Raw genomic sequence first — 23120 nt, 5'->3', positions numbered from 1 at the left:
CAGCCTGCCCAGGAACAGCACCGCCCATACTTCCCATGCCGCTGACGACAACAGAAGCAGACAAAGAAACAAGATGCAGCAAATAGACACAGAGAACAGACAACCGGGGGAGGGGGGAAATTAAATAAATAAATCTTAAAAAATAAAATAAAATAAAATAAAATAAATAAAATAAATTAAAAAAACAACAAAATCAACTTGACTATATTTATCAAAGAAGCAAACCAGTCCAGATGGTTGCTATTCAAATTGAAGGCTCACTTAGGACTCTAATATGTCTTTGATGGAATGAAATAGTGATTTGGCTAACAATACCAGGAAGTAATACAATAAATTATCAAGATTCCAGGTCTTTTTGGAGACTGCTCACTGAATCAAATTAGTGTCAAAAAGGTTGGACAGATTTTTCCAAGGAGCTAAAATTAGCTTTTCTGCTCTGTATTATGCCAAAGATTTATAAGTACAAAGTGAAATTAGTTATACTAGGAGATAAGAGCCTGGTTTCTAAGTCTTTTCACTATGACTGAAGAGTTGTATAATCTTGGACAGCTCTTTGGGCCTAAGTTATGTTACTTCTAAAATGAATGTTGGAATAAAAACATATCAACTATCTTCAAAACCTACCTACAGGACTATGAGTCTAGACAATTCCTAGGGGACAGCATCATAACTGACAGTACAAGTGGCTACAACATCAAATTGCTACATGAAATATAAGAAAAGAAAATTCTGGTAAAGCAAGATTTTCCAAAGATAACCTAAAAAACATCCAGGAATATTCTAAGACACTCTTTTATAAAAGGAAACTTTAAAAGATATAAAAATTCATCCAGGATAGGTCATAAAATTTAGGCCATAAAATTTAGGGAAAAAAAAAGAATACATACATAAATAATGGACTCGGTTCTAGAATGGAGAGAATAAGGTTATATAAAGAATCTACTTGGGACATTCTATGACATTGCTTACTTTCAAATGATCTCTCTACAAGTAGAAAATAATAGTAATCAAAGAAAAAGTATTATTCGTAGGCTGATAGCTAAAAATCTGTCCTAAGAGTAAGAGATTCCTATCCAGAAATGTGACTTTAAATATAACAGAGGACTGAACAGTTTCCTACATGAGAGAAGAGCCAAACTGCCATGTCACTTTTCAAAGCTGCATTACTGCCAGGCAGGCATGGGGATACTGAATGAATTGAGAAGTTGGGGGAAGCAGTGTTTGCTCTTGGTACTGACTTTTCTCTCTAATAATGAAGGAACGTATAGGAAGTGAGTATGAGGACAGCATCATCATAGAAGTCTCAATGCTTCAGTGCATTAGATAAAGGAAAAAAAATACAAGGCACCCACAAGATGAGAATGCATTTCCTCTTTTGTGTTCTGTAATATTGGCAGTATCTCCACAAGGCAGGTAATATGTTAAAGCAAGGCTTATTACCACCAATTTTTCACATTCCTCTACTCTTCTGCTTTGAAGACATCGTATCACACTGTCTTCATTAATTAAAAGGCCATCCACACTATATCTACGCATGCCTCCTACTTCATGTGAAACTTATCATGTATCTCTATTAGTAGCACAAAATAAGATCAATACTAAAATACGTAAATTCAGGGTAGAATTGAAAGGGTTTTTCTTCACGTTTTTGTTTTCTTTACAGTTGTAAAACATTTCCATTCCTTCAAATTCCTAATTGGGTCATCTTCAACATCAGAGTGACACAGAATGGAAAAGCTAACGTGGTGAGGAGAGGACGGGGTCAGTGATTTAGGTAATAGGCACAGTCAATGAGCACAGGTCCCTCTTCTTGAGTTTTACCTCCCGAGTCATTAAGCTATGTGTTTCCTGACTTGATGCAGGCCAAGTCTCCAGGGAATTCAGGTCTTCCTAAACAGGGTCATCTCCCTCAGGAGCCTTTCCTGAACAAAGAGAAGACAAGACATGATCAAATGGGAAAAAACACACAGATGGAAAGATTAAGCCTAAATGAGAAAGTCATGCTACTCAGGGAAATTGTTTTAATCTACCCCTCTATTCTAGAATCATATCATCTTTATCTCCTATATTAATTTCTTTTCCCCCTGCTTTGACAAAATCAAATAGCAAAGATAATCTTTCCTCCAGGATGAGCCTCAGGAGTTTTATTTTTAAGTACTTCTTTTGTTCCTAAAGGCCATATTATTTAAGAAAGTACTTTTCAGGTAAATCGTAGATATATACAACCTTGTAAACCTATACATTAGGATCTAAAGAACACAAATCTTTTGTGTTTCAGAGTCTACCTTTTGGATCAAGAATACTGTGCTCCATAAGTCTCACTTAAACATTTGTATTACCAATAATATATAAATTAGTAAATTCTTAATCTTTAGAGAAAGTTGTTTAAAGCTTTATTAAAGATCATAATATCATTACAATGAGACTTGATTGCTGGGTTTATTATAGGATTGTTACTACTTATTTTGTTAATTTCACTGTATGGACTCTTTCTGATAAGAGGCCAAGCGAGATAGTTTTCTCTGATTTCAGAATTCAGTTCTCAGAATATATTATGGCAGCCTTAAATACTATGATTTAGAAATTTTGTGATAAAGTAAAAATCAAGAATGACAACATCAACAATAAAAAAGACAAGCACATTGGAAACTAAAAAGAGCATTCATTAATTAGTGTTAAAAAAAAAAGAAATTATAAACTATTATAACACCTGAATTAAAATTTAAATATATAATACTAAGAAATATCAATGGAAGGACAACATACCAAAATAAAGGTGAAGGAACTAAAGCAGTGTATAAAGGAGAACAGTATAACTTTAAGTGTGTTGCTAAAAAAGACAGAAAAAATGAATAAAAATGAATTCTGTATTTAATGATAAAGACCAAGCAAAGAATAAATAAGTAAATCCAAAGAAAGCAGAAAGGAAAAAATAATAAAGAATAGAATATAACAAATAGAAAACAAGCTAAAAGAAAAAAAAACTAGCAAAACAACAAAGAATAGTTCTTTACAAACAACTTTAAAAATACACAAAACTTTGTCACTACTAACCAATGGAGAGAAAAAACACAATTAAAAGTAGGAATAAAAAATGGCACAGGAACAGATGGTATGATCATTTTTTAAAATAATAAGCAAATATTATGAACAACTTTATGAAAAAGTTGATGAAATGGACATTTTATAGAGAATTATAAATCATAAAAATTTACTCTAGAGTTTCAAAAGGACAAAAAATAATAAGCATTTAAAAAGTTGGCACAATAATAAAAAGCTCACTCCTTAGGGAGAAAAAGCCACCTGGCCCCCAACAGGTATCCAGAAGAGGCTTTATCAAACTTTTAATGAACAAAAATACCTTTCTTCTATAAATACTTTCTGAAAATTTTTAGAGTTAATTTATATTAAAAGTTAGTATAATTCTAACACAAAAATTAAAAAGGTAAAATTATTAGCCAAATAAGGAAAAGTTTTAGCCACGTTCAGTTATGAACAATAATATAAAAGTCCTGAATAATTTATTACTAAATGAAGCAGTAGAAAAAAATGCATCTAGACTAAACCTTGTCACAAGAAATCATTTGAAAAATTCAATAGCCATTCGAGCTAGAAATAGAAGAGAACTTCTTTGACTTACAATGAAGGTTTATCTATCCAAAATGTTGAGCCAACATGAAAATTAATGATAAAACTTTAGACATTATTATTTTAAAGAAAAGGCAAGGGTTCCTATCACCACCCTTTCTTAATATTGCTAATATAGAGGGTTCAGGCAAAGTGAAATAAGTAAAACAAACAAACAAACAAACAAACAGGCCCATAAGGAATGGAAATGAAGCAAGTAAGCTTATTTGCAAACACTTTAATTGTCTTCATAGAAAATTAAAGAGACTGTACAGTAAAACTACTAGAAAAAATAAGAAAGTTTGACAGAAGAACTGATATAAGATAAATAAATTAGGAGCATTCCATAATAACCAGATACAGCTATAAAAGAAAATATGATTCCCAATAGAAACAAATAGTATAAGGTAACTAGAAATAAATTTAACCAAAATTATATAGTGACAATTGCAACATTTTATTGAAGAGCACAAAAGATAGATTACATAGAAAGGGTCTAATCATGTAGGAGAAAACTCAACATCATAATAAAGGCAACTATCCCCCAAATGGATCCATAGATGCAATGCAATTCCAATCAAAGTTCATGTAGAATTTGCACACATGTACACATGGGTGTGAGTATGTAGACAAACTGACTCTAAAGTTTATGCTATAGAATACAAGGTCTAAGAACATCAAAGACAACTTTGGAAAAGGAGAAAGTACTGGAGAAATTTGCCCTACTACTACCAGATACTGAAACCACTGCATAATAACCAACTTTTAAAGTAACCCCTCCCTTACCAGCTTGCAGAAGTTTGTTTCCCTTTTCGTAGAACTCGCACTTCCTTATGAAGTTACCTATACCTAATTTTAATAGTAAAAATCACAACCATTCAACATGCTAAGCTGCCATTTTTAAAAGTGCAATGCATTAACTAGCATAACTTGTAGCAGCACAGGCTCCACTTAATCCTGCCCCATGACCCATGTCATCTTATCTAATCCTGTATTACTTCCCTAGACCAACCCTCTCCAAACCATTTAAGAATCTCAAACCTCTTCAGCTCGGGGAGACAGATTTGAGCTTGTCTCCTGTCTCCTTGCTATGGTGCTTTGCAAAAAACCCTCTTCTTGAAATCCAAGTATCAGGTCATTGATTTCTGTGGCTTTGGGCAATAAGCCCATTCAGGTGGTATAATCTGGTGATCCCAGTCTTAAATATCTTTACTGGAGGCCCTGTGGCTCCTGTGGGACAGAGATGCCCAGTCACTGATCCTGCACGGCCACCTATCCCAGTTACTTTACAGGCTCGATGGACAGTACTCTCTTGTACTCCTGCCAGTGTCACTGGCCCTGTTGTGCAGTTCCATTTCGAGGGGAGTTACAGATACAGGTACAGTCATCTTCTGGTGAGTAACTTCATTGTAGTGCCTACTCTTTGGTGAAACCAATTAATTCATTTTGGTTTTCTGGTTATTGGCTGTTAATCAAAATTGTGGTTCAAGTTCCACATTAGCTCTGCTCTGGTTGCTGGGTACAGGGCCCAGGCTTGTGAGAGGTAGCCACTGAAGTACTCACAATACAATTTTCATATTCTGGTTCTGCTTTCTGGTATTTCTGATTTAATCAGTTTAATTCTGTGTACACCTTAATTTAGCATGCTGAAAAATATAATCATGAGAAATGTTAGCAGTACTGATGACTATAGTCCTTTGGAATTTGTTTGAGATCATTGGTCTATGTTCAGTTATGAACCAATGAAAAAGAAAAAGATGAAATTCTTTTGTAATACTCCCTGGCCTCAATACAAATTTGAATCTAGAGAAAAATGGTCAGAAAATGTATTTCTTAAGTTTAGACTGTAAAAGAGAAGAGAACTAAAAAGAAATCCCAAAAGCTCATGTCTTTGTATCAGAATGAGAATTTACAGAAAAAGGTACAAAATTATAATTTAAGCTAACAAGTTTTATATCTCTGCATTTCTGTGTTTCTGTATCTGACTCATGGCTAAATATTTTAACTGGCAGTGGATTTGGCCCAGTGGTTAGGACATCTGTCTACCACATGGGAGGTCCGTGGTTCAAACCCCAGGCCTCCTTGACCCATGTGGAGCCAGCCCATGCGCAGTGCTGATGCACGCAAGGAGTGCTCTGCCACGCAGGGGTGTCCCCACGTAGGGGAGCCCCATGTGCAAGGAGTGCACCCCATAAGGAGAGCCGCCCAGTGCAAAAGAAAGTGCAGCCTGCCCAGGAATGGTGCTTCCCACACGGAGAGTTGACATAGCAAGATGATGCAGCAAAAAGAAACAGATTCCCGTGTCACTGACAACAACAGAAGTGGACAAAGAAGAACACGCAGCAAATGGACACAGAGAAAAGACAACCGGGGTGGGGAGAGAAATAAATAAATAAATCTTTAAAAAAAAAAGATTTTAACTGATGCTACATGGTTTTTTATTTGCGTCTGTCTGTTTGATGCACATTTTCCTACCTCCAAATGGTAATATCAAATTAAGAATAAAAAAATTCTTAGGAGACCTCCATTCAAATTGCTTAAAAATAAATGTGTGCTAATATACATATATGTGTTTACATATATACATATGAAAATATTAAAAATACACACAGATGTATATGTAAATTGGTACCCTGGATTTCCAGGAATTAGGGACATCAAACTTATATCCTTCAGACTCTTCCTGTCTTCCTTGTCTATGTCCTGGCTTACTCAACCTCCCCTTCTATAGTGATAAGATTCATCAAACCCTACTGAAGACTCAAAGGGTATTACAAATAATTCAGTCTTATTTCAGACTTAGGAGCCTGGATATCTTTACCATTTAATTTAAGGACTGCGGGTGAAGGTCATACAGAAATCTAGATGTACAAAATTATTTGAAGAAGTGACAAAAAAGAATGGAAAGAAGCTGGCTACTTTTATAAGCCTGACATTAAATCATAGCTTTAAACCAGTCCTCCCTAATTGCCTCCAGAAAACTATTTCAGAAATTATTCATACTGTATCTCACTGGAATACTAATAAAATGGCAAAGTGAGGAAAGTAATATTTTTGAAAACCGTAACTAAAATAGCTATGTCCTCTGTACTACCATGTTAATTGCAATACAAACATAAAATTTTATTCTACTTGGGTATATTCTCCCTAAATTTATACAGATTTACTGATAAAATAAGCCTGCATTATGGCTATTAGATCTTAAAATTATGAAAAAAGTTAATTTCTGTTTAATGTAACTGAATTATTTTTAAAAACTTTATTTCAAATATAATTATTTTTGTAGGATGTTTGAAGACAGTTTCAAAGATCTTTTTAGTAACTTAAGGTGGCAGGTATGTAAAGTATGCAGGATGTTCTTTGTTAAAGAAAAAAGACAGATTTTTCCCAAAATAAAATTACTGTTTTTCACAGAATGGGAAGCAAGAATGTGTAAGAAAAAGCCTGAATGGATATAGAAAGTTGTGGAGGGTTCATAGAAATGAATTTTATTTGTTGTGGTCAGTGCTGAATAATATTTGATAAGGTTATTTCTATTTGTTTTGTTTGTTTGTTTTAATGCCATCTAAGTATTCTGCTTATAAGACAAAGATTCTATGTCATATTAGAATAACATCCTCGTTAATGTTTATGTTGACCTTACCATCCTTTATTGTTTTAGAAGACAAGTCTTCTATTATTTAAAGGAATTAAGACTTTTTCTTATAATCATATTAAGTCTTATTTCATTATTTTATTGTCACTTTGGTTAAATAGGGAAATAAATATTGTTTTACGGGGACCATTTTCCTGTTTAACATAATGTTTAAACCTGACAACTTTTGTATTTTGTCTTCACAAAACCAAACCCTAAAAGCTATCTTTTATTTCAAACAGTTGCAAAGGATTTATTCTTTCATCATGTAAAAATATGGTGCTAAAAATCTTTGGGTTCCTCTGATATGTTAGGAATTTCATGGGAAATACAAAAATTAAAAGAGATTTTCTAACCTTCTATTGGTTGAATTTATATGGATAAAATGTACTTACAAATACTTAAAGATTGTATAAAATTCCTAGAGAACTGACCATGTTCTCACTGAGGCAGGCTAGGAAGGGAATCAATAGATGAATCTGGAAACTGGCAGGATGCCCATGTGGCCACTGGTACCCCCAGGATGGCTGCTGGAAGACCCTTGAGAGAAACCTCATTCAGAACAAGATTTCCTCTGGAAGACAGGAGAAGACCGGGATCTTCTCCAGGAGGCCTTATCATTGGGCCCTCCCAGGGGATTGATGGGTGGGGTAATCAATCAAAACACAAACTGCTGGGACTCCTCCCCTGTCAGTAGCAAAGGGGAAGAATAATTAATGGTTTAAAAGGTAAGGGCCAAAACAAGACTCCCCTGTTCTTGCCTGGAACAGCACACAAGTAAAACCTGGGCATTTGTAATCTGTAAATCAGCCCTCTTTATCTCTTTTCAACCCCTTCCCCTGTACTTGGGACCTGTAATCTGTTATTTTCTCCCATTTATCTTCCCTCCCTTCCTTAATAAATTACTGGCCTAACTAAGCTGGCTCACTCTTGAAATTCATTTTATGTAGCTTAGCCAAGAACTGAGAGAAATTCTGGCAACATCACTGACCATATTATATCCTGATACTGATCTGTAGGATATTAGTTTCACTCTGATGCTTCTTTGAAAAGGCATGTGGTTGCCTCAGGTCAGAACAACAACAAAATGGGATTTCAAAAGAGAAGCAAGGCACAAACTTCTGGGGAAGATGGCAGTGTAGGGAGCTCTAACACTCGGTCTTTCCAACAAAGCAACTATTAAACAGGCAGGAACTATCTGAAACAACTGTTCTGGGGCTCCAGAGGCCAGAACAGCATCCAGGGAAGAGAGGGAGGAAGAGACTGATAAACTACAGTAAAGAATAGTGAGTAGCTCTCTCTGCCGCAGCTGCTGACACCCATCCCCCATTCTTATGGTGGGCCAACCTGGGGTCAAGTCCCTGGCTACCTGCTGCTGGCTGAAAGGAACATAAATATCCTTTCCCCCAAAACAGGAATAGGCATGGCAGAGCACTGATCGTGGCTTTTGATTACCAAATTTGAATCATTGGGTCCCATCTTTATGCTACTGTTTTGACATGCCCTGGATAAGGGCAGCAGAAGCCATTTTGACTGCACCCTGGACAGGGGTGGAAGCAGTGGAGATTTAAAGACAAAGCACCTCCTTGAGGTAGTGGGAACAGTTTGTTAAAGGGCAGCATTTGATGGACAGGCCAGAAGGCACAGCTTTGGGAAACCACTGGGGAGAATTTTGGCAACCTTTCTGATCCCCTTCCCAGAACACATTGGAATTGGTCATTGATCCCTTTGTGGATTCCTGGCCATGTCTGGGTGGGGAAATATGGTCTTGAGAAGGTCTTTTCTGGAATGACCTTCAGGCAAGAGTTGCCTTCCAGGCAGGGGGAGGTGGAGACAACAAAAGAAGTGTAAATGAAACTACAGAGGCAAAACTGAAACAAACAGAACAGATCAAGATTCCCAGAGGGGAGCAGATAGAGCTCAAATGATTGAGTGCCTGCCTGCTTCCCATGTATGAAGTCCTGGCTTTGATTTCAGGTACCTCCTAAAAACAAATGAAAAAAACACCTCTCATTGTGGAGCAGATGTTACTCAGTGGTTGAGTGCTCATTTGCATGTATGAGGTCCCAGGTTCAAGCCCCAGTACTTCCTCAAAAAAGATTCTCAGAGAAGGAAGAGAGGAAAGGAAGAAAGGAATTTTTCTCCTGGGGGTAAAACATTCACAAAAACTGTAATATTAAAAATTGCACCACATATACAGGGAAAGAATCAGATCAGTTAAAAGTGTGCAGTAAGTTGAACCAAGTGTCAAAGAAAAGCCTTAACACAAACAACCAACAATAAAACCCTGGGCAAGATGTAGAAACTGACCTTCAAAACAAACTCAACAATATTATCATATGTCTAGACATCACAAACCATACTAAGAAACTTGAAGATATGGTCCAGTCAAAGGAACAAATTAAAACCTGAGGTGACACAGAATTTGGGAAAACTAAATAAAAATATTCAAACAAACCTCCTAAATCAATACAAGGAAATGAAGGAAAATAAAGTTAAAGGGAGAAAGGAAATTAAGAAGACACTGTGATCATAAGGAACAATTTGAAAGTATATAAAGAAACAGCAGAAATTATGGGGAAGAAACATATTAAAAGATATTAAAAATACACTAAAGGGAGTGGATTGGGCTCCAGCAGTTGAACACCCGCCTCCCACATGGGAGGTCCTGGGTTCGGTTCCCAATGCCTCCTGAAAAAATAACAAACAAGCAAAACAGATGATAAAGTCAACTCAGGGAAGCTGATGTGGCTTAGTGGTTGAGTGCTGGCTTCCCACATACAAGGCCTTGGATTCAATCTCTGGTTCCCAGTACCTCAATAACAAAACAAAAAACCCAGAGGTATGCAACAGCAGATTTGAACAGGCAGAAGAAATAATTAGTGAACTAGAAGACAGGAAAATTGAAACTCAGAAGAGCAGATAGAGAAAAAATGAAAAAAAATTGAACAGGGTCTCAGGGATTTGAATGACAGCATGAAATGCACAAATGTACATATAATGGGTATCCTTGAAGGAGAAGAAAAGGGAAAAAGAGCAGAAATAATATTTGAGGAAATAATAGCTGAAAAGTTCCCAATGCTTATGAGTGTATGTACTACAAACAGAATAAATCCCAACAGACCTGCCCTGAGACATATACTAATCAGAATGTCAATGCTAAAGATAAAATTCTAAAAACAGCAAGGGAAAAGTGATTCATCACATACAAGGGATCCACAATAAGATTAAGTGCCAATTTCTCATCAGAAATCATGGAAGTGAGAAGAAAATGAAATGATATATTTGAGATCATGAAAGAGAAAAACTGCCAACCAAAAATTCTTTCATGGAAGAAAGTGTCCTTCAAAAATGAGGGAGAATTTTAAATATTCACAGATAAACAAAAATTGAAAGAATTTATCAACAAGAGGCCTGCCCTGCAGAAATACTAAAAGGAATTCTACAGTCTGAAAGGAAAAACAGGAGAGAGGCATGGAATAGAGTGAAGAAGTGAGAATTATCAATAAAGGTATTGAAAAGGTAAAAAGAGAGACCAAAAAGATGAAATATGAAAACCAAAGGATAACATTGTTAAAGTAATAATATTACAATAATAATATTGAATGTTAATGGATTAAACTCCTCCATTAAAAGAGACTCACCTTACATCCAAAGACAAATAAGTTGAAAGTAAATGTTGTAAAGAATATTCCATACAAAACTGTAACCAAAAAATAATTGACATAGCTAAACCTCCACTGGACAATACAGACTTTATGAGACAAAGAAGGACATTATGTATCAATAAAAGGGGCAATCCACCAAGAAGAAATAATAATCATAAATATCTAGGCACCTAGCCATCATGCCTCAAAATACGTGAAGCAAATATGGCAAACTGAAGGGAGAAATAGACATCTCTACAATAATAGATGGAGACATCAATATATCTACTCTCATAAACAGATAGAACATCTAGGCAGAGGATCAACAGGGAAACCGAGAACTTGAGTAATATGATAAATGAACTAGACCTAACATGTATATAGGACACTGCAACCCATAACAGCAAGATATATATATATCTCAAGTGCACATGGATCATTCTCCAAGAGAGACCACATGTTTGGTTATAAAATATGGAAACGGACTTTGGCCCAGTGGTTAGGGCGTCCGTCTACCATATGGGAGGTCCGCGGTTCAAACCCCGGGCCTCCTTGACCCGTGTGGAGCTGGCCATGCGCAGTGCTGATGCGCGCAAGGAGTGCCTTGCCACGCAAGGGTGTCCCCCGCGTGGGGGAGCCCCACGAGCAAGGAGTGCGCCTGTGAGGAAAGCCGCCCAGCGTGAAAAGAAAGAGCAGCCTGCCCAGGAATGGCGCCGCCCACACTTCCCGTGCCGCTGACGACAACAGAAGCGGACAAAGAAACAAGACACAGCAAATAGACACCAAGAACAGACAACCAGGGGAGGGGGGGAAATTAAATAAATAAATTAAAAAAAAAATAAAATAAAATAAAATATGCCTCGAAAAATTTATAAAGATTGAAATTACACAAAGCACTTTCTCTGACCATAATGGAATGAAGCTAGAAGTCAATCACAGGAGGAGAACTGAAAAATCCACAAATACAAAAGACATATTCAAACAATTAGTGGGTTAAAGAAGAAATTGCAAGAGAGATCAATGTGTCTAGAGAAGCCCCCTCTCAATTAAGAAGTAGAGTGGGTATCACCATCCCAGAGTCTTCTGGATTGGGGAATAAAATATAGATCTGAGGGGACTTACTGGTATTCTTCTATAGAATTATTGTGACTCTAGCAATGGAAGAAATTATATCATTGATGTGGAGACAATCAATGTCTGGAGTTGCTGAAGGCAGGGAGGGGGAAAAAGAGGTGTAATATGGGCACATTTTTGGGACTTGGAGCTGTCCTGAATGATACTGCAGAAACAGATGCAGGACATTATATGCTCTGCCATAACCCACTGAATTCACTGGGAGAGAGTGTAAACTACAATGTAAACTATAATCCATACTCTGTAGCAGTGCTCCAAAATGCATTTATCAAATGCAATGAATGTATAACACTAATGAAAGAAGTTGTTGATGTGGGGAAAGTGGGGGGTGTGGGGAGTGGGGTATATGGGAATCTCCTATATTTTTTAATGTAACATTTTGTGTGATTTATTATCTTTTAAAAATAAATTTAAAAATATATATATTAAAAAAACTTAGGAGATACAGTGAAGGCAGTGCTAAGAGGAAAATTTATAGCCCTAAACACTTATAATAAAAAAGAAGAGAGAGCTAAAATCAAAGAACTAAATACATACCTCAAGGAACTAGGAAAAAAACCCAGCAAACTAATTCCAAAACAAGTAGAAGAAAATAAATAACAAATATTAGAGAAGAATACAAGAAATTGAGAATAAAAAAAAACAAGAGAGAATCAACAAAACCAAAAGTTGGTTCTTGGAGAAGAGCAATAAAATTGACAAGTCCTATGCTAAACTGACAAAAAAAGAGATAAGTTATAAATAAATGAAATAAAAAATGAGAAAGGGACATAACTACTGGCCCCACAGAATAAAAAGTAACTTAAGAAATACTATGAACAACTGAACAACTGTATGACAACAAATTAGGCAACTTTGATGAAATGGAAAAATTCCTGGAAACACACAAACAAACTACACTGACTCTAGAAGAAATAGATGACCTATACAGACCAAATTACAAGTAAAGAGATTGAATCAGTAATCAAAAACCACCCAACAAAGAAAACCCAGGACCAGATGGATTCACAGGGGAATTCTACCAATCATTCCAAGAAGAATTAATACAAATTCTGTTCAAACTATTCCAATAAATTGAAGAGGAGGGAACACTACCTAACTCATTCCATACAACAAGAAAAGAAAATTCAGAGCAATTTCTCACATGAATATAGATGAAAAATCTTCAACATACCCAAACACAGAATCCAACAGTACATGAAAATAATAATATACCATGATCAAGTGGGTTTTATCCCAGGTATGCAATGGTGATTCCACATAAGAAAACCAATTAATGTAATACACTATATTAACAAAACAAAAGGAAAAATCACATGATCCTCTCAATTGATGCAGAAAAGGCATTTAACAAAACCCAGCATTCTTTCTTGATTAAAAAAAAAAAAAACAGAAAAGTATGAATAAAAGGAACATTCTGGGAAACAGATGCAGCTCAACCAACTAGGCTCTCACCTACCATATAGAAGGTCCAGAGTTCGATGCCAGGGCCTCCTAGTGAGGGCAAGCTGACCCATGTGGCAAGCTGGCTCACATAGAGTGCCAGCCTATGCTGGAATGCCACCCCACACAGGAGTGCCACCCTGCATGGGAATGGCACCCCACAGAGGATTGCCAGCTGACACTGAGAGCTTACACAGCAAGATACACAATAAGAGACACAGAGAAAAGAAATAAGATGTAGCAGAACAGGGAGCTGAGGTGGCACAAGAGAGTAATCACCTCTCTCCCACTCCAGAAGGTCCCAGGATCAGTTCCTGGAGCTGCCTAATGAGAATACAAGCAGACACAGAAGAATACACAGCAAATGGACACAGAAAGCAGGGAATGTCGGGGAGCGGGGGGGGGCAGGGAGAAATAAATATTTTTAAAAAAAGAGAGGAACCTTCTTCAACATGATAAAGGGAATACATGAAAAATCCACAGCTAACAAAACAATCAATGGTGAAAGACTGAAAGCTTTCCTGCTGAGATTGGGAACAGGATGTGCACTGTCACCACTGTCATTTAACATTTTACTGGAGGTTCTAGTCAGAGAAGTTAGGTAAGAAAAAAATAAAAAGCATACAAATTAGATAGGAAGAAGCACAACTTTCACTATTTCCACAGGACATGATCCTATATACAGAAAGTCCTAAAAAACTACAATAAAAGCTACTGGAGCTAATAAACAAATTGGTGGAGTACAAGATCAACATGCAAAAATCAGTATTGTTTCTATATGCTAGTACTGAGTAAGCAGAGGAGAAAATCAAGATTATATACATATATATATATATAAAGTGCTCATAAATATAAGCTCAATGACTTTTCACAAAGTGACTGTACTTTGTGTAACCAGCACCCAGAACAAGAAGCAGAACATTACCAGAATGCTGGAGTGCCTTTTTATGAATGCCCTTTCAATCATTTCCCTTTTTCCCAGGATAACCACTATTTCGACTTCTTGAACCACAGTTTAATTTTGCATATTGTGGAACTTTATATAAACGGGATCCTCTATTTTTACTCTTATGTATCTGGCTTCTTTTTTAAAAATATTACTGTGCTAAAATATATATTCACAATTGCCAAAAAATAAAAGCAACCCAAGTGCCCATCAACTAATGAATGGATAAATAAAATGAGTGATATACATATGATGGAATATTATAAAGCTGTAAAAAGGAATGAAGTACTGGAGTACCTAGAAGTGAAATAGATAGGCAGTCTACAAAATTACGACTTGATCTGTATAAGTGGAAGAGTTCTAGATCAAGTAAATAAAACCCTAAACTGAACTGCAGACACAGAGAATCACAGCCCCTTAATCAATTGCCAGACTTGAGACAGGATACGGACCAGAGCACCATGAATGAATGGAATGCCAGGTACTCCTGGGGAGGGACCCTGTTAAACTGCCAAAAATTTATCCTGTTATTCTTCCTCCCACCTTTCCCCCAAAGAGACTTACGGCCTTTAAATAGGATAACCATGCACTGGGGAAAAGGAAATGATCAGGTATTTGGGGGATTACTAGATACGGGCTTAAAAGTGACATTAATTCCAGAAAACCCAAAATGTCACTGTGGTACACAAGTCTGTAGGGGTTTATGGAGATCAGGTGATCAATGGGGTTTTAGCTCAGATATGTCTCACAGTGAATCCAGTGGGTCCTTGGACCCATTCTGTAGCTATTTTTAGTTCTAGAATATGTAATTGGAACAGATACACTCAGCTACTGGCAAAATCCCCACATTGGATCCCTGACTTGTGGAGTGAGGGTTATTATAATTGGAAAGGCCAAAAAGAAGCCACAGGAACTACCTCTACCTAGCAAAATAGTAGATTCCTGGAGAGATTGCAAAGATCAGTGCCACCACTAAGGATGTGAAGGACACAGGGGTGGTGATTCCCACCACATCTCCACTCAGCTCTCCTATCTGACCTGTGCAGAAAACAGATGGATCTTGGAGGATGACAGTGGATTATGCCAATTACAGCTGCTGTTCCAGATGTGGTACCATTGTTTGAGCAAATCAGCACATCTGCTGGTACCTGGAATGCAGCTATCTATCTAACAAATGCTTTTTTCTCAATTGCCATTAGTAAGGACCACCAGAACAGTTTGCTTTCCAGCTGGCAATGTCAGCAATAAATTGTCACTGTCCTATCTCAAGGGTGTATCAACTTTCCAGTCCTAAGTCATAATATTGTCTGCAGGGACCTTGATCAACTCTCCCTCCCAGAAGATATCATACTGGCCCATTATATTGATGATATCATGTTGATAGGACCTAGTGAGCAAGAAGTAGCAATGACTTTAGACTCACTGGTAATGCATTTGTGTGAGAAAGGATAGGAGATAAATCCAACAAAAATACAGGGTCCTTCCACCGCAGTGAAATTTCTAGGTGTCTAGTGATTTGGGGCATGTCAAGATATCCCTTCCACAGTAAAGGATAAGCTCTTGCTTCTGGCCCCTCCTATGACCAAAAAAAAGAGGCACAATTCTTAAGTGGCCTCTTCAGATTTTGGAGATAACACATTCCTCATTTGGGTGTGCTACTTAGCCCATTTACCAATTGACCAGAAAAGCCGCTAGTTTTGAGTGGGGACTTGAATAAAAGGAGGCTCTGTGACAGGTCCAGGCTGTTGTACAAGCCGCACTACCACTTGGGCCATATGATCCAGCAGATCCAATGGGATGGAAGTGTCAGTGGCAAATAGAGATGCCATCTGGAGCCTTCAGCAGGCCCCTACATGAGAATCCCAATGCAGACCCTTAGGATTTTGGAGCAAAGCCCTACCATCCTATGTAGATATTTATTCTCTTTTTGAGAACAGCTTTTGGCCAGCTACTGGGCCTTAGTTGACACTGAACTAAGTTACAGGCCAATTACAGTTGCTGTTCCAGATGTGGTACCATTGTTTGAGCAAATCAGCACATCTGCTGGTACCTGGAATGCAGCTATCTATCTGACAAATGCTTGGTTACAGGCCACCAAGTAACCATGAGACCCGAGTTGCCTATCATGAGCTGGGTATTGTCTCACCCACCAAACCATAAAATTTGGCATGCATAGCAGCATTCCATCATAAAGTGGAAGTGGTATATATACGACTCATGGGTTGTTGCCAAAGGTTTAGGTGGATGGTCAGGGACTTGGAAGAACATGATTCAAAAATTGGTAATGAAGAATATGTGAACAGAACTTTCTGAGTGTGCCAAAAAAACTTGAAAATATTTGTGTCCCACCTAAATGCTCACATAAGGGAGACTTCAGCTGAGGAAGACTTTAATAATCAAGTGGATAAGATGACCCACTCTGTGGCTAGCATTCAGATTCTTTCCCCAGCCACTCTTGTCATTGCCCAATGGGCTCATGAACAAAGTAGCCATGGTGGTAGGGATGGAGATTATGCAAGGGATCAGCAATATAGACTTACCCACCCTCATCAGGACCAACTTGGCTACAGCCACTGCTGAATGCCCAATCTGCCAGCAGCAGAGACCCACAATCAGTCCCCAATATGGCACCATTCCCCAAGGTGATCAGCCTGCTACCTAGTGGCAGGTTGATTACACTGGATAACTTCCATCATGGAATGAGCAGCAATTTGTTCTAACTGGAATAGACATACACCATGGATATGGGTTTGCCTTCCCTGCAGGCAATGGTTCTTCTAAAACTACCATCTGTGGACTTATCAAATATTTTTTCCACTGCCACTGCATTCCACATAGCATTGCTTCTGATCAAGGAATTAACCTTACAGCAAGTGATGTGCAGGAATGGGCATACACTCATGGAATTCACTGGCCCTACCATGTTCATGACCATCCTGAAGAAGCTGGATTGTTAGAACGGTGTTCTGGCACCAACTAGGTGGCAATACTTCACACAGCTGGGGCAAGTTTCTCCAGGAGGCTGTGTATGCTCTAACTCACTCTAAGGTACTATTTCTCCCATAGCCAGGATTCACAGGTCCAGGAATCAAGGATGGAAATGGGAGTGACACCACTAGCTATTACCCTGAGTGATCCACTAGGAAAAAATTTTGCCTCCTTTTTCGCAACCTGAAACTCTGCTTGTCTGTGGGTCGTATTGCCAAAAGGAGGAGTGCTTCCATCAGGGAACACAATGATTCCACTGACCTGGAAGTTAAGACTGCCACCTGGCCACTTTGGGTTCCTCATGCCTCTTTACTAACAGGCAAAGAAGGAAATTACTATTTCCTGGGGTAATTGATCCTGCTATCAAGGGGAAATAGGAATACAGGAGATCCCCTAGGGTGGCTCCTAATACTACCATGACCTGTGATTAAATACAATGGAAAACTGCACCAACCCAATCCAGGCAGGACTAAAAAAGGCCCAGAATCTTCAGGAATGAAAGTTTGGGTCATCCCACCAGGTAAAGAACCACAGCCAGCTGAGGAGCTGGTTAATGGTAAAGAGAACATGGAATGGATAGTGGAAGAAAATAGTGATAAATATGAACTTCAATCACATGACCAGTTACAGAAATAAGAACTGTAATCATGAATCTTCCTTCCTTGTTTTGTTATGAGTATGTTTGTATATATACATAAAATTAATCTTTGTTTTCTTCCCTAGCCTTTCCCCTTATTATATGAAATAAGGTGTACAGCTTTATGTCACACTATTTAAGGATGTGAAGTTTAACAGTGAATACTACCCAAGTACTTGCACCCTATTGTGGAGGGAATTAGCGTGTTTCTGATTGTATGTAGTACAGTTGAATAGTGTTAGGCAGAAATATACATATATATGTATGAATCTGTTGTTTTTATTTACAGACCAAGTATGATTTAAGGTGATAATAAAGCTGCCAGGTTGACAAGGGGTAGACTTTGATGGTTAGGCTATGGTGTCAACTCATCCAGGTAATGGTATCAGTTATTTGGTCAACCAAGTACTGGGATAATTGTAATACAATGACATTGACTTTAATTATCAGTGAGTTGATTGCATAGATGGCTGGTTACTTCTACAATCAACTGCAGAGACTGCTATCAGCAATGAGTGACATGTAATCCAATTAGCTGAAGGCCTTAAAAGGAGAAGGGATTCCAGCATTCACAGTGAGAATCCCAATCTTTACTGCAGGCAGCCAGTATCTCCTGAGGAATTCAAGGAGGACTCTTATCTGAGCCCTGGGTTTGCACCTGTCCTGCAGAATTTGGACTTGTGCATCCCCACGGTTGCATGAGACCGTTTTATAAAATCTCATACTATTTACAGATATCTCCCATAGGTTCTATTTCCCTAGAGACCCCTAATACAGGGGAAAACATTAAATACAAAAGAGTTCTTATGGCTAAGAGACCTAAAAGTGAGCCAGGAGTTCATTTCAGACATGCTTATGCATGTCTCAGGCAGATCTCACTAACTGACACAGTAAACAAAGCCTCAAACAGGGGTGCTCCCAAGGGTTCTAGTAACATCCAGTCACTACAGGCAAGGCACATACTCACGAAATCAGCATTCCAGCAGCGGACCTTATTCTGTAAGATACAATATTCTGTTTCCCCAATATAAGGAATTAGACTCATTCATAATTTCCCTACTGGCAATTCTTCTATCCCTTTTATTTGAACCTATAAGTAGCATTACACCCCTTAAATATAAGTTTCAGAGACTTAAGGTTTCTATCCCTTTCATTTGAACCTAATAATTAGCATTATACCCATTAAATACAAGTTCCAGAGACCTAAGGCTTTAGTCTGTTTATATGCCAGCTGAACCCTGATACTCAGCAGAGTTACCCACTCTCCAGTCCATTAGATTTGCCCAGGACAACTATCAAAATGCTGAGGATGGACAACTCCCATCCCCCAAAACTGAAGAGTATATACAACTGCCAGCAAAACAGTTCTTTCCATCTGCCCCATAAGATCTAAGCCCTCTTCCAATATGAAGCCAAGTGGCAACATCATCCCAAAAGCCTCAAAATTGAGGAATGAACAATATAAAGGGGGAATACAACCCCCAATCAAAGTAGAATTATTATATTGTAGCAAAGAACTTACAACATTGATATAAAGATATGATTACCAGAGTTGCTGAGGGGAGGGGGAGGAAGAACAGGTGGAATATAGCACATTTTGGAGGCAGTGGAATTGTTCTGAATGATATTGCAATGGCAGATAAAGACCCTACACATTTTGCCAAAACCTATAAAACTGCACAGTGAAAAGTGTAAACTATCATGTAAGTTGAAGACCCTGGCTAGTAGCAAAGCTTCAGTATTGGTTCATCAGTTGTACAAATGTACCACACTAATGTAAGATATTACTAACAGGGGAAAATATGGGAGGGGAAGGGTGGGTTATATGGCAATTCCCTACACTTTCTATTCACTTCTATGTAATCTAAAACTTCTCTAAAAATAGTTTATTAATTTAAAAAAAGAAAAGAAACAAACTGAAAATCAACAACTCTTCCCAGATCCATCTGACAACTGAGGTCACAGGCAAACCATCATCATGGAAACTAAAAAGACTTGCCACTATAGATATTCACAGGATTAGAGCAAGTATTGGATAGGACTTCTTGCAGAGTGAAAGGCTAATTGCTGGAGGCTGAGTGTGGACTAGATTGGGAGATAAAAACTCCTGGAGACCCAGCCTTGGGGGAGGGGCCCACACTTTCAGGAGTTTTACCCCTAGGAGCCAACCAGGTTCTCACTGTGAAGATTAGAGATAAGTCCTGTGACAGTGTGAATTTTGTGAATCTCAAAAAGCAAAAATACAAATGTTTATCCTATGTACGTCCCTCCTTTTGATATTGGAAGCAGATAATTTGTAAGTTTCACAGGTCTACAGCCAGAGGGGAATGTTGCCCCAGGACAAACTGCAAGCCTATAACCGATTTCTATGAGATTTTTTAAAAGCATTACTACTGAAATAATATAAGGCTTTTGAAATATTGTGATGTAATGAACGTATTTTGCATATGGAAAGACATATCTTTTTGGGATTCAGAGGGTAGAATGTGGTAGGTTGAGATTATTTTATGAATCCCAAAAAGAGAATGATCATTAGTTTGTAAACTAATCTACTCCTCTGGATATGATACTCTACTCTCTGATTGCAATAAATTTAGTTGAGGGACCTTTGATCAGATTACTTGATAAGGTGGATTTAGGGCTTTTCATTAGACTACCTCAGTGAGCTGTGACTCAGTTTGATTCTTCACTTTCTTCCTGGGGCTGATATAAACAGATACACAGAGAGAGAGAGGGACACAGACAGGCACAGGAAAAGGAAGTCACCATGTTTGATCCTGTCATGTAAGAGAGAGGGCTAGAGGATCGCTTAAGCATGAAGCCTCAAGAGGCTGAGCCCACAGAGCAGCTCAAGAGATGGTGAACCCAGAGGGGAAGGCTGGAATCTTATCAGAGATTGGCAGCCATCTTGCTTCAACACGTGGCAGCTGATTTTGGTGAAAAAGCATCTCTGGTGGTGCCTCGGTTTTGACTTTTCACAGCCCTGGAACTGGAATGATTTAAGGCTTTTGAAATATTTTATTTTGCACATGGAAAAGACATGGCTTTTTGGGATTCAGGTGGTAGAATTGGAAGGTTTAGCCCTTTGGCAAACTAAAACAGAAACTGGTACCAGGAGAGTGAGTCACGCTGTTTGCAATTCCCAAAAATGCTGGAACAGTTTTATTTTCTAAAACCATCTCTTGGAGTTCAGCTGTCAGGAACTGTGAGACAGTTGATAGAAAAGGTCTAGACTGCTTTGAAGAGACTGTTGGTAGAAATACAGATGGTAAATATAGTGCTGATAAGGCCTTAGAAGGAAATGATGAAACTATTATTTGAACCTGGAGGAAAGGTGATCTTTGTTTTAATGTTGCAGGGAACTTGGCAAAATTGACTCCTGAAGTTAGATGGAAGGCAGAATTTGAAAATGACAATCTTGGACATTTAGCTGAGGAGGTTTCAAAGTAAATGTGGAAAATGCACCCTGGCTTTTCTTGCAGCTTACAGAAAAATGTAAGAGGAAAGAGATAAACTGAGAACTAAATTGCTGGGCACAAAGAAACCAAAGACTGATTTGGGAAATTCTAAGCTTCTGGAAAACAAGCCCCCAGATGATAGTGCCCCATGTGAGGATTTAACTAAACGTGGAGCTTGTAAGTTAAGATTGGAAACGCAGTTATCCAGGAAGGACCTGTGGTGGAAAGTCCTACTGTCTGATGTCTGGACCCCTGTGAGGTTCATCTAAACCAACAAGCTTTCTGTGAGAACTGTATGAACAAAACCACTGTCAGCCTGGACTAAAAGTCAGGGGAGGGAGAGACTGAGGGAGAAACAGCATCAAAAGGAAAACCATGGAAGCTGAAGCCTGGAATTAAGATATTCCCTTGGGCCAAGAGAGAGACCCCACCCATGTGTACAGAGAAGGTGAGTTTGTCCCAGCCTTTGAAGAGGACGGATGTTCCAGCACATTGTTAAGGGAGAGTTTGGTCTCCCCAGGCTACAGAGGGTGGAGCATATTTCCCAATGTTTGGGGAGAGTGAGGTCAACACTCCATTTCTCTGAGGGGGTTGGGCCTATATGCCAAAGATTAGAGAGAATATTGCTGCCATTTCACTGTACTAAGAGGAATGAGCCTGTCCCCCAGAGATTGGGGAAAGTGTGACCATCACTCCAATATCCTTGGTGGGTAACATCGGTAGCTCGGTTTCCACCCAGATGCTTGAGGAACATGGAGCTGAAAGTATGGCCTTTGGGCAAACCCACGAAAAGGATGGGCTCCCATGAGGCCCCAAGGAGAAGAAACCATTATCTTAAGGATGACTCTCAGACTTCGAAATCTAGTGCAGTATGCCCTGCAAGTTTTCAGAACTATTGGGACCTGTGACACCCTTTTCCCTTCCAAGTTCTCCTTATGGTAAAGCAAATGTTTATCCTATATATGCCCCCCTTTTGTATATTGGAAGCAGATAATTTCTTTGTAAGTTTCATTGGTCTACCGCCAGAGGGGAATATTTCCCCAAGACAAACTGCATACCTATAACTGATTTCTATGAAATTTTATACTTAGCATTGCACTGAAATGATTTAAGGCTTTTGAAATATTGTGATGTAGTGAATGTATTTTGCATATGGAAAGAATATATATTTTGGGATCCATAGGGTGGAGTATAACAGTTTGAATTGTGTGAATCCAAAAAAAACAAAAGATTGTTTTAAACTAATCCATTCCTGTGGATGTGAGATCCATTTGACTGGAGTACATCATCGGGGTGTGATTCTTGTTGCGTCTAACCCTTTGGCTGGGTCTGATATAAAAGGAGACACAGAGAGACAGACACAGGAAAAGAGAGCTGCCATGTTTGACTCTGCCATGAGAGAGAACTGCAGGAAAACAGAAGCCCCTGAGAGGCTCAAAGAGCTGAGGTCCAAAAAGAAACAGACAAGCCTTATGCTTGATTGCTCACAGCTGAGCTCTAAGAGATGGTGGATTCTGGAGGGGAAGGCAGAGACTTCTGTAGAGATGGGCAGCCATCTTGCTTCACCATGTGGCAACAATGCCAGTATCACCAGCAACTGACTTTG

General features: G+C 38.4%; 1 long non-coding RNA gene across 1 annotated transcript in view; it reads right to left on the bottom strand.

Moving 5' to 3' along the window:
• Nucleotides 1–1619: 1619 nt before the first annotated feature.
• The window catches only part of LOC131279030 (uncharacterized), a 30847-nt gene continuing 9346 nt past the window's right edge, over nt 1620–23120 (bottom strand). Inside the window, exon 3 of the long non-coding RNA XR_009186372.1 lies at nt 1620–1922. This is a non-coding gene — a long non-coding RNA (uncharacterized lncRNA). The remainder of the gene's footprint in view (nt 1923–23120) is intronic.

The sequence above is a fragment of the Dasypus novemcinctus genome, chromosome 6 (assembly GCF_030445035.2).
Source record: "Dasypus novemcinctus isolate mDasNov1 chromosome 6, mDasNov1.1.hap2, whole genome shotgun sequence".
In the NCBI taxonomy this organism is placed as follows: domain Eukaryota; kingdom Metazoa; phylum Chordata; class Mammalia; order Cingulata; family Dasypodidae; genus Dasypus; species Dasypus novemcinctus.
The sequence above is the reverse complement of the archived record's forward strand: the minus strand, read 5'-3'. Positions and strand labels throughout refer to the sequence as shown.